The sequence below is a fragment of the Odocoileus virginianus genome, chromosome 2 (assembly GCF_023699985.2).
Source record: "Odocoileus virginianus isolate 20LAN1187 ecotype Illinois chromosome 2, Ovbor_1.2, whole genome shotgun sequence".
NCBI lineage: Eukaryota > Metazoa > Chordata > Mammalia > Artiodactyla > Cervidae > Odocoileus > Odocoileus virginianus.
The window spans coordinates 17582694-17596500 of record NC_069675.1 but is presented as its reverse complement, the minus strand read 5'-3'; positions in this window follow the sequence as shown (position 1 = coordinate 17596500).

The window sequence follows — 13807 nt, the reverse complement described above, 5'->3', positions numbered from 1 at the left end:
ATATACAGTCTGTGCATGTCTCCATTTGCAATGGTATCTTTTGCATTATACTAGTAAATATCATAAATGTCCAGATCAAAAGCAAGCTCTATAAGGCTCCCCAGGCGTGGTAGTCTTTGATTGTGATGGCCAAAGAAAGAGCAGAAAGGATGGGATTTTAAATGTATTTTTATGTGGTTTGATGAATGTGTGTATCTATGTAACCACCACTAAAATCGACATACAGAACATTTCTATCACCTCAACATTTCTATTACTTTTGGGTCCCACGTAGCCATTGATATGCTTTCTGTCATTTTATATTTTCTAGAGGTTCGCAGAAATGGTTTCATATAGCTTATACTTTTATGTATCTGGTTTCTTTCATTTGGCATGTTGTTTTTGGATTCAGCCACTTCACTGTTTTAGTTGTTAGTTCTTTTATGCCTTGGAGTAGTATGATAAAAACTTGTTTCCATTTGCCTCTTGATCGACATTCTTATTGCTCCTAGTTTTTGACTAATGAAGAAAGTTGCCATGAAACAATGAACATGCATATATGTTTTCAATTTTCTTGGGTAAATATCTCTTTGAATAGCTGGATCGTATAGTAACTATATGTTTAAATTTTTTGAAAAATCAATTTTCCCAGAGATGTGATCTCTTCATGTTCCTACCAGTCATGTATGATTTCCAGTTGCTTTACTGCAAAGACAATAGTCTTTTTAATTTTGTTTTTAAATTAATTAATTTATCAGTTATCACAAGTTTAGTGAATATCTGTCACCTCATATAGATACAAAACTAAAGAAAGAAATTTTTTTCTTTGTGATGAGAATTCTTTGGATTTACTTTCAACAAGTCTTGTATATAACAGATAGCAGTGTTAATTTTATTTTATCATGCCATATATTGCTTTCCTAATACTTATTTATCTTATAACTGGAACATTGTACCTGTTGAACAATAGTCTTTTAAACTTTCGACATTTGAATGTGAGTGTATAATGTTATATAATTGCTATTTACATTTGATTTCTCTGATACTTAAAGATGTTGAATAAATTTCTGCCTGCTTATTAGTTATTTGAATATTCCTTTTTGGTGAAGTGTATGTTCAAATCATTTCTGGAGAAGGGATAGGCTACCCATTCCTGTATTCTTCCTGGAGAATCCCCATGGACAGAGGAACCTGGCGGGCTACATTCCATGGACTCACAAAGATTCAGACATGACTGAGAAAATAAGACCAGCACCACTTACCCATTTTTTAAATTGGATCTCCTTCGCATTACTATCCAATGCAAATGTCTTCTCCCAGATTGTGCCTTCCTTTTTCTTTTTTAATAGTATCTTTGGGAAAGCAGTAATTTAAAATTCTGATTAGGTTTAATTCTTTTATGGTTCATTTTTGTTGTGTGTGTGTGACTTAACTCCTTGCCTAGCCCAAGATCACACAGCTTTCTCTTATAGTTTCCTGTAGAATTTTACAACTTTAGTTTTTACATTTGAGTCTAAGATTCATTTTAAGGTTGTTCTTTTTTTTTTTTTATGTAGGTAACAATTGAGATTTATTTTTTCCTATATGATTACCCACTGTTTCAATTCCACTTTGGAAAAGGATGTATTGTGTTCCTTTGGTGGAGTTATGTTTCCTTGATATTTTATGTTCCTTGAATTTTTGTGTTGCTGTCTTTGCATTCAAAGGGGTTACCTCTTCCAGCCTTTACAGATTCCCCAGGTAAGATCCATTTGTGGATCTTAAGTCTGATCATCTTTGCATTTTCAGGGTAAACCTCATATGTTATCATTCATATATGTTATTGGATTTTATTTACTGTAAATTGTTAAGAGTTTTTGCAGTCACATGCATGAGGATATGGTCTACAGTTTTTGTTGTTGTTGTTGTTTGTTTGTTTTTATAATGTCTGTGCTGATTTTGGTATCAGGATGATAAAAATGTTATGCATATCTGCACCTCGTTCTCTGCATAACTTTCTCCTTTGGTTTTACAGTCCCTTTCCCCAACCAATTTGAGACTCATTGAACTTTTAATCTCTATCTCCTATATTGAGACCAGTGACAATCTCTTTATGAATTACCCTTCCCCATTGTTTAGTCCTGAAGCTGTCAGCAGGCAGAAAGCCAAGGGCTTCTGTCTTCAGCACAAGTCTGTGCTATCTGCTTTCCTGTGACTAAAAAGAATAGTTTCATATATTTTTCCACTTTTAAATTTATTTACAGTGAAAGAATTGTTTCTGCACTGTTATTCCATCATGACCAGGCAGGAATTGAATTTCCGTTTAAAGATTTAGGTATGTTTTTCTGCTGCGTAAAAAGTTCTGTTTATTTCAAAATGTCAGTCTTATCAGATTTACTACATGTAAAAATAATAATTTTATCTTATCAAAAAAAATAATTTCTGAAACTCTGAGAATCTAAAGGTCAGATCATGAATATAAATGTACTTTGAAATATGGCCTCCTTTTTTCTTGCCTGCTCCATTTTGACTGTCTATCATGATCTATGACTGCTCAGTCAATCAATGGGGCCAGGTCAGAAACTATGTGGGACACGATGAGTTTTAAAATATTATTGTTTCCTTTGATGAGGTTATAATCTAGTAAAACAGTCAAAATGTAAAATATAATCATTAACTAAAATAAAACATGAGGTATTAGAATTTTACAGCATCTAGAGTGGGGACTTTTGGGTGGCATATACAGAAGAATTCCAGTGACCTGATTTTTACATTGGACAGTTCTGAGAGTAGTCCTGTGGACCAATGACTTAACATTTCCATGTTGCAACCAGGTAATGGCTCACTCAGAGATGTCTGAGGGCAGGTGAGACTCTAGGCAAAACTCATAACCTAGATAGATTCCATTCATCCAAAATAACAGGCAATTCTTTTGCATTATGTTCTCATATTCTTTTCTACTTATGGGCATGTATATGCTGGGTGTCATTATGTGTAGTTTATGTTTTCAATTAATCTATACTGTTTATACTTTGCACATCCTTTTGGTTACTAAGTTCTGATAAATGGTTTAACATAGGATTCCATGAGTGACATTTTAGTGACCAGATCTTTGCTGGTTTCTGACTGGTTAACTTGAATTGTGGGTTGAGTTCTCTGAATATCAATCAGTGAAATAAAATTGCAATATCCTTGGAGTGAGGTAACACAGCTTTTATCTCAAATAATAGTTCTCATTATTTTCAGTAAATATCTGAAAGCAGCTACTTCAATGCAGCCTGCAAATGCAATATCACATAGTTTAATTCTGGGTAGAAAGATCAAAAATAAGTACACACACATTAGTGAAGAGAAAAGATGCTCACTACCTCTGACTGCGGAGAAAGCAATGGCACCCCACTCCAGTACTCTTGCCTGGAAAACCCCAGGGACGGAGGAGCCTGGTAGGCTGCAGTCCACGGGGTCGCTAAGAGTCAGATATGACTGAGCAACTTCACTTTCACTTTTCACTTTCATGTATTGGAAAAGGAAATGGCAACCCACTCCAGTGTTCTTGCCTGGAGAATCCCAGGGACGGGGAGCCTGGTGGGCTGCCGTCTATGGGGTCGCAGAGAGTCGGACACGACTGGAGTGACTTAGCAGCAGAAGCAGCTCTGACTGCATGGTTTCACTTTCTCCTGCTAGCCCAGGAGAAATGTTTACTACGGTTTATTTCAAAGTCAGTGATTTGGGCGAAACATCTACATATGCCAAAGCTTAGGTAAGCATAGTGTTTACTTTCTGTAGGACAGCTCACCAGGATGAATTTTAAAATCCAGTAGGACATAATGATGTTGATTTCCATAATTCCAAGTTCCTATGAGAAAAAAAAGGAAAAAAAAAACTGTCCCCAAGGTTTTTACCTTAGTTTGGACTTCGAAACTGGGAACTGAAAAAATTAGTAAAGAAGCTAAACTTACATTGCTTTCAAAGCACAAGATGGAGGAACATAGGTAGAAGAGGTAGATAGAATACCTCTAACAGCTACTAAGAAATTAATTTACTAGTTGAGGAAGGAGATCCATAATGATTCCTGCTCAGGGAATGCATCTTGATGCATATGTTCTGTAAATTTATTTATAGTTTGCAGTGTGGAGAGAAGGAAGTAGATGCTGTTATCTATAAATTTTAGAATTCTCTGACTAGGAATCACATGAGCTGATTTTATCTCTTATTCTTCTGTCAACCAACTGAGTGACTTGAGGCAAGTCAGTATGACTCTGGGACTCAGGTTTCCGAGACTAACATGAGGAAGTTGAACTAGAAAGATTCTAAGTTTTCTTCTAGCTTATTTCATGACTTTATAAATTTCAAATTAGGAGAATAAAGCTTAGAAACTTAGAAATAACCATGGCTGGTCCAGATTAATGTTCCATCCATACCCCAAATCTGTGCAAACAATGGCCCTGGGGATTGAATTGTGAGTGGCTGTAATTTTTCATCCTGACATCAACTTTAGAAGTAAGTCAGCAGGTGTCACCTCCTCTTAATCTGTATCTACCTCTTAGGGATTAAGAGACCCATAAAATTATTATCTGCTGTATAAAGAAATACCTAAGTATTTCCTTTTATTTTGGTCCTATGTTTACCTTGTTCAGTTTTAAAAAGGATCTCCCCTAAATAAGACTCAGGCTTCCCTGGTAGCTCAGTTGGTAAAGAATTTGCCTGCAATGCAGGGAACCCTGCCTTGATTCCTGGGTTGGGAAGATCCCCTGGAGAAGGGATAGGCTACCCATTCCAGTATTCTTGGGCTTCCCTCATGGCTCAGGTAGTAAAGAATAGTCTAGTATTTTAGATTTTGAAAGTTAAGTCTCTGCTTGTTTTAGTTGTATCAATCACTACTTTTTTTTTTTTTTTTTTTGTATTTTTAAGATCTTAACCTGGTTGGCATCCTCTGGTTTTGTCCTTCCAGGTTGAAGAGTTTTACTCTTTCAGTTCCTTCTTGGATTGGTGGCTGTCTTCCCTAGCACTGTTGCCACTTTGAATCCTTGTGATTGATTGAGGTTTCCTTTTCTGAAATTTCACAACATCCATTTGGCATTTCTGAAAATGCAACAGCAAAATAATATAGAGGGTTATAGATGAAGAAGCAGAAGGAAAAGGCAAAATATTTTCTTATATTTTTGCAAACAATTCATGCCTACCTGGACTTTTAGTTTACAGAAGCACCATATGTCTCTATTCTCAAGTGGCCACCCACTACTCACCTGATTGATTCGGTTTTTTAAAAAAGTCCTATTTACTCTTTCTGTTTTTTTTTTTTTTTCCTCTTCCTGCCTCCCTCTTTCTTACTCTCCTTTATATTTTCTTTTTCATTCTGCTTTCCTTCTCACTTATTGTTATTTAAGGAAGCCAACCCTTTGGGCTGTAGGGTCTTAGAATGGGACAACCCATCTGATCTCAGGTGGCCTCAGATTACAGTGGCTTGAAACTGGCCAGAGACTGAGGCCGGGTCATGGTGGTAAGAGCACCAAATCCTAACCACTAGACCAGTGGTCAGTGACAAGGCCCTGGCTCTTTGCCTTTGCAGAAAAAGAATTCCCACAAAGACAGAAAGTAGTGAAGCAAGTCAACTGTTTATTAGGAGGAAAAAGAGCATGTTTGGGTAGACACCCGGGCAGACTCAGAGGAAGAGTCCTGCCGTAATAGTAGTCTGAATGACTTTTGGGGGCATTTCTTCCAGGTTTCCTTTGACCGATCATCTTGCTTTGCCTGGTTCTGAGTCTGTGTGTGGTGTGTCTCAGTGTCCTCCTGTGTGTGCGTGCATATTTTTAGCCAAGATGGATTCTAGTGAAGAGGCCTATGGGCAGTTGCATTACTTACCAGGAGGTGATACCCCCCTCTCTTTTGACCTTCTAAGGAGTCTTTATGCATGCATATAGTCAGGGAGGTCTCCTTAACTTCAAGAATGAGGAATATGTGGTCTTTCCTCTCTTGTGTGAGCAGGGCCCAGACTGCTCCTTTGATTGTCATGTTGTTTTTATCTTGTAGTATTGGTCCTCAGAGAATGAACATTAACTCTTTGCTGGGGAGTGGCGGGGGAACCCATCCCCTAGTGATTTATTACCTAAATTTCAACTTAAGACATTAAAAAATAAGCAATATTATTATGCACTGTCACTCTAAGCCCGCTTCCTTTGAATGACTGTAAATATAATAAGCCTAATTTAAATATACAACACCAATATAAGCAAAATAAAAGGCACAGATTTTCTGGAGAGCAGTGGAGAATGCGGAAGAGACTATTGAGGGAGGAGAAAGTAAGGCCCTTGGAGATTCAAACTAACAAGAATGAAAGATATAGAAGCTTGAGCTCTTTCATTGCCTGTTTGAGATATATTGCTTTGTTGCCCTGTCTCTCCTCAGGTCTAGTCCTTCGGTCACTCTAAGTTTATGTTTTCTTCTTGCCCTGATTCCATCTCTCCTGAAGTCAACAAGCATTTAATTTGCTCTTGTATCTGCTGCTCAGCTTGATGGTCAGTAGGGATATAAAACCACAGACAAGGGCAGGGTGCCCCATTTTCTGAGCACCTGCTCTATACATGTACTTTATAGGTTCTTTTTTTGTTTCATGAAGTCCTCACACCATCCCTATGGAAAAATTGCTATATTCTTCCTCTTATGCATGAGTTATATGGGGCTCATTTTACCCAGGACATGCAGGTAGAAAGCAGCAGAATTAGAGTTTGAGCCCAAATTTTACCCTGCCAGTATGCAGCTTTCAAACACCACCACTAGCTATGGAATTAAGAGGTTGTTAGATTCAAGACTGTTCACTACTGAGTTTACCTTTGTTTGAACATTACAATATAGAACTTTCCTCTTCATAAAGTACTTTTTCTTTCTATTCCTAGTTTTCAGGAGATTAAACTTCACTACAGAATTTTGTATATCAAGCAAAATGGCTCAAAACTAAGCCTTTTCATAAAATGGATCTTCAGAAATATTGAGAACAGGCTTCATGCACCTTTTAGCTATTCTTCCTTTATTTACTCATCTTTGCTCTCACATAGTCAAGAATCAAGGTATATTTCCTATGTTAAGGAAGCAGTCCATTTTCTTAAACCAGTTTCTTTATCTAGACCAATTACTTTTATAGTTGTTGATGATAATTTTTAATATTTTAGAATAATTCCATAGATTAACTTTTAATTATAGGAAACTTCAGGGACTTCATAGTAAGTGGTTTTCTCTATTTAGACCTAAACTTAAAGATTCTACAACTGATTGTTTTAGCAGATTTAAATGCAAATGAATAAATAAGAAATAAAGTTTCTTGGTAGGTCTCACTTGAAATATTGATCTGAAATTAAAGTAGAGGTTTACTTAAAAATATCTGCTGACAAACATGCATGCTTCTAATGTTAAAAAGTTATCAATTAGCTAATTTTATAATTGTGTATGGTCTGTTGAACACTGAATCTCCTCCATAGGAAAATGCTATTCTTTCCTTCTTGGGGGGCCTTGAGGGCAAAAGAAGTAATTACTGTCAGTGATCCTTCACTTCCTAAGTCCCTTAAATTGCAAACCCACTAATCTGTAATCCTAGTCACAGAGTTTCTTTCTCAAATTGTTTAGATAATAAATGCAGGCTGACAATATGCATATGCTTATTTAAAATCACTAGAATACATATATATATGTGTATATATATATATATATGTATATACACACACACATATAATCTTCAGTTACTGAAAGAGGATTGGAACATTTATTTATAAGAGAAAAAATTTAAATGATGGAAGTGATGGGGTTTATATTTTTTCATTACTTCTTCCAGATTCAATACAACCTGTACTTATGTTAAGACTGGTAGTCAAGTTGAGTGATTTGACTCAGCATGATAATACCACTTACTGTTTCATAAAACCATAACATATAAAGACTTCAGCTATAGCAAAAACAAAACTTTTATCTTTTCTGTTTTTCACTAAGATCCTTTAAAGATATAGTCAAATTTTTAACACAGTAGGTGTAAAAAGTCCAAACCACAGGTAGGAAATACAATCATTCTCAGAGGTGTAACTTTTTGATTCTACCTGGTCTTCCTCTAGTTTCTATGCATTTGATTTCTTAGTTGCTGATAATCAAGTCACTTAATTTTCCCCTTTCTTTGGACTCCTCACTAGGAATTTTTAACCCTTTTTTTTCCATTTATTTTTATTAGTTGGAGGCTAATTACTTTACAACATTGCAGTGGTTTTTGTCATACATTGAAATGAATTAGCCATGGATTTACATATATTCCCCATCCCAGTCCCCCCTCCCACCTCCCTCTCCACCCGATCCCTCTGGGTCTTCCCATGCACCAGGCCCGAGCACTTGTCTCATGCACCCAACCTGGGCTGGTGATCTGTTTCACCCTAGATAATATACATGTTTCGATGCTGTTCTCTTGAAACATCCCACCCTCGCCTTCTCCCACAGAGTCCACAAGTCTGTTCTATACATCTGAGTCTCTTTTTCTATTTTGCATATAGGGTTATCGTTACCATCTTTCTAAATTCCATATATATGTGTTAGTATACTGTAATGGTCTTTATCTTTCTGGCTTACTTCACTCTGTATAATGGGCTCCAGTTTCATCCATCTCATTAGAACTGATTCAAATGAATTCTTTTTAATGGCTGAGTAATATTCCCTGGTGTATATGTACCACAGCTTCCTCATCCATTTGTCTGCTGATGGGCATCTAGGTTGCTTCCATGTCCTGGCTATTATAAACAGTGCTGTGATGAACATTGGGGTGCACATGTCTCTTTCAGATCTGGTTTCCTCGGTGTGTATGCCCAGAAGTGGTATGGTACTGGCACAAAGACAGAAATATAGATCAATGGAACAGAATAGAAAGCCCAGAGATAAATCCACGAACCTATGGTCACCTTATCTTTGACAAAGGAGGCAAGGATATACAATGGAAAAAAGACAACCTCTTTAACAAGTGGTGCTGGGAAAACTGGTCAACCACCTGTAAAAGAATGAAACTAGAACACTTTCTAACACCATACACAAAAATAAACTCAAAATGGATTAAAGATCTAAATGTAAGACCAGAAACTATAAAACTCCTAGAGGAGAACATAGGCAAAACACTCTCTGACATAAATCACAGCAGGATCCTCTATGACCCACATCCCAGAATTTTAGAAACAAAAGCAAAAATAAACAAATGGGACCTAATGAAACTTAAAAGCTTTTGCACAACAAAGGAAACTATAAGCAAGGTGAAAAGACAGCCCTCAGATTGGGAGAAAATAATAGCAAATGAAGCAACAGACAAAGGATTAATCTCAAAAATATACAAGCAACTCCTCCAGCTCAACTCCAGAAAAATAAATGACCCAATCAAAAAATGGGCCAAAGAACTAAACAGATATTTCTCCAAGGAAGACATACAGATGGCAAAAAAACACATGAGAAGATGCTCAACATCACTCATTATCAGAGAAATGCAAATCAAAACCACAATGAGGTACCATTACACGCCAGTCAGGATGGCTGCTATCCAAAAGTCTACAAGCAATAAATGCTGGAGAGGGTGTGGAGAAAAGGGAACCCTCTTACACTGTTGGTGGGAATGCAAACTAGTACAGCCACTATGGAGAACAGTGTGGAGATTCCTTAAAAAACTGGAAATAGAACTGCCATATGACCCAGCAATCCCACTCCTGGGAATTTTTAACCCTTTTATGTGCCCTGCACCCATGTGGAATTCCAGTGAAGTCTGAGTATCCCTTCTCAGAATAATGTTCTAAAATTCATATAATAAAATACATAGGATTACAAAGGAAACCAATTACATTGAAATGCAATTAGCAAAGTATTGAAAAAAATTGTGACGGAGTAATTGTGTGCTTTCTTATTAATGCATTAAATAATACTATCTAGTGGTGAATCCAGTAAGTACCATCATTTTGAAGTTGTGATCATCATATACAATATGTCAAGATTTATGGGATATGAAAATACCTGATCTCTGTTGATGACAAAATTCAAGTTATTGTTTATATTACTGTTTATTTTCCTATATCCATAATTGAAAAAAATCAGTTTCACTTAGAGGTAGTAAAGTGACAAGTTTCTTTTTTTCCCATCATGAGCTGCCTGAATTCTATCTGTGACCCCTTTGGGAAGCTGTGGACTCAGAATGCTTGGAGTGACACCCTGCTTTCTAGTAGCAGGTTATAAATGCAATTTCATCTTACAGTTTTCATTTCCAAAAGTACCTTACTTTTTCCTGTAGTCTCTATTAGAGAATCCTTCTCATGCCAACTAACACACTGATTTGGGATTAAAAAAGAATAAAAAACAGATCTTGGGGGAAGTAGCATATCTTACTGGAAATATATTTCATAAGTCTCATATTTCAAATTAAACAAAAGACAATTTGTGATACAGGTAAAAGACATTTAATTACAATAAACCCAAGGATGGAAATGGGAAATCTGCAGTTATTAAGTCAACCAGTTAGTTTCTCTCTCTTGGGCTCTCTCCTGCTTCCTATCTGGTCTGTTTTTCTGCACTTTCTTTGTGATTTTCTGTTCTTCTCCCTGCATTGTGATTTTTTTCCCTTCTATATGCATTTGCAGGCAAGTTCTTTGTGGTTAGTGCCACCTGGGAAGCCCAGAAACTTACAAGTTGTTGTTCAGTCACTCAATAAAGGCTTTGAAATCCCATGGACTGCAGCTCGCCAAGCTTCCCTGTCTTTCCCTATCTCCCAGAGTTTGCTTACACAGAAGATGGTATTTTCATGTAATACATAGCAGACTCTGAAAACTGACATCTTCTGTGATGATAACAAATCAGAGACAAATAAATAACCAAATGCAAAGTTGTATAAGGCTCTGGGAAGTTTTAGTATAAATGCCAAGTAGCAGCTTTACCATTGTAAAAATGTATCAGATGCTATCATTCTAGATCCATCCACTCTTATCAACTTTACCATACATTTGCCTTGTAGCTAATTCACATAAATTTGCTCCTCTAAGACTGCAAATTTCAAATCAGGATGTGCACAAATCTGGAGATATCTGATTGTGTTCCAGAGAGTGTAGAGTGTTACAAATAAACATGGCACATATGCAGAATCATAAATTGTCTTTGAAAATTCTGAGATACAAAGATAGAGTTTACCTCATGGATACTGGTGTTTTTTTTAATGGTAGCAGTTTTTTTTTTTCTCCCCCTTCCATTAATGAAGTTAAATAACTATTTAAAAAACTCATGGTAATCCTTAAAGTAATATTGTAGATTGTGATACAAGTTGTATTTATTTCATCATTTGAAGTCAGTGTCATAGGTAGAAATTCCACATTTTTCAAAAAATAATTTATTGGTCTTGGATACTGTTTTAAGAGGCTTATGATCACTGCTATATGAGTTGACTGGTAAGTGTTTCTACCTCACAGAATTTCTGACTGTTGTTAAATCTGACTCAGTCCCGCACATATAAGGACAAGGCTACCACATATGATAGCACAAAATAGATACTTATGTAAATAAAACCAGTGGATCTTGGGAGCTTGTTATGAGCAAGGGCCACTTATACTCTTAAATGATTTGTAGGCACAATTTTGTACATAAATTTTCAGCTTTTTCTGGATCCTTCTGTCAGAAGGAATAAGCTAGGTTCATTGCTGCAGCAATGAACAAGTTCCAAAACTCAGTGGCTGATATATTAGTTTCTATTGCTGTATAATAAATTAACAGAAACTTAGTGACTTAAAACATACTCTTTAATTATCTCAGTTTCTATAGGTTAGAAGTTGGGGTTCTGGGTTCTCTGCATGAGAGTCTCAGGTTGCATTTAAGATTTTGGCATGGGTTGAACTAGGGAGAGTCACTTCTAAGCTCCTGCATTTTGTTGGCAGAACTCATCTCTTACTGCTTTAGTTTCATGCTGGAGGCCATATTTATCTTCCAGAGTTCCTTGCCATTGGACTTCTCCAAACATAGGTCCTTATTTTATGGTAGCTTGCTTTTTCAAGGCCAGTGAGGGGAGTCTACACTGTGTCTTTAGTGAGACAGTTTTATATTAGTATGTATTATAATGTAATAACAGACATTAACCTCCCATTAACATCATTGGCCATATGTTATTGGTTAGTAGCAAGTTGTAGAAGCAAGTGTGTTCCATCCACACTCAAGGGGATGGAATTGCACATAGAAGTGTGAATAACATGAGATAAGCATTATTGGAGATCACCTTAGGGTGTGTTCAACAAAGCTTACAATAATACAAGTTTACTTCTCAATCATATTATATACGTACATGTCTATTGGGGAGAATCAGGAAGCCAGAATAATGGAGACTCCATCTTGACATGTGCTTCCTTAATCACTGCAGTGGTGGGAAAGGGTATGGCAACTTGTGAGTGACTGAATATCTTTGCTTGAAAGTGACTCAGTCACTTCTGCTCACATTTCATAACCCAAAGCAAGTTGGGTGGCCATACCTAACTTCAAAGGGGACGGAGAAACCCAGTAACACAATGTGCCAGGAAAAGAGAGAAAAAGAAATACTTGTTAAACAGTACTCATGACTTTCAAAGCTCCTTAGTTAAGCAGAGGGTGGGGATCAACTTCAGGTCATTCAGTGCCTACATTTGACTTCTAGATTTGCCCTGTACTTACCTCAATTCAAATTTCCCACTCACTTTCAGTCTTCCAGTCTGTTTATTCTTGATCTCAGAGGGCAGCTAATGTTACATCACTCTCCCTTTCTGAAATAGATTCACTAATAGTAAAAACTTAGGGGCTCAAAATCTGCTCATGCTGTCAATTTTTTTTTTCCCCCTAGTAAAGCATTGCCATACATTGCTCCCTGGGTCTGATTTTTCAAAATGACTTCCAAGAACTTTGTTGAATGGTTAACTTAAAATGTCTCACATGTCTTAAAATATTTCTACCTCATTCCTTTCCTGCTGGTTGTCAGAAACTTGACCTTCAGTCGTGGAATTTCTCCACCTTTTTGAATATCAATTCTAGTGTCATAAACTCTTCTATTTGCAAGATAGTTTCACTGGTGACTTTGGTACCATTTGCTGTATCCTTCCAACTTTCTATTCATTTTTGTTGCTTTTTCATTCTCAAGATCCCTGGATGTACAGCAATATTTCAGAAGCTTATTTTCTTCACAGCCCCAAATCCTCCTCTGCAAACCCTAAATATACATACCCTTAAAACGTCCCTTACTTCTTGTAGTTTATGGCCTTCCCAATAGGCAGTGATATAGTAGCAGTCCAGCCCAGGGATTTTGTTCTCAATGTCTCATATAGGAGAAAAAATTTTCAGTTTAAATATACGTTGTTGTTATTGTTGTTGTTTAGTTTCTAAGTCATGTCTGACTCTCTGTCACCCCATGGAATGTAGCCTGCTAGGCTTCTCTGTCCATGGGATTTCCCAGGCAAGAATACAGGAGTGGATTGCCATTTCCTTCTCCAGGAGATTTTCCTGACAGAGGGATCAAATCCACGTCTCCTGCATTGGCAGGCGGATTCTTTATTGCTGAGCCACCAGGGAAGCTCTTAAATATATGTACAACAGACTTTTTTCCCCCTTCTAGGAAACATTTTTCAATTTTTAAGCATGGTGTGTCACTTAAGCTATGTTAAAAAATAACCCCTAGTTAGATGTTTCATGTGACAGTTTCTTAAACTGCTGAGTCTAACAAGTTCACACCCTACTTCCTGTATTCCTAGCTTTGCGTTTGATGCCATTCAACAGTGTAGGTAGTAGTTTCCAAAACTTTGCTTTGACTTTAAAGTACATTCCAAAGGCCATCAGGATTTGTGCCTGGACAGATTTT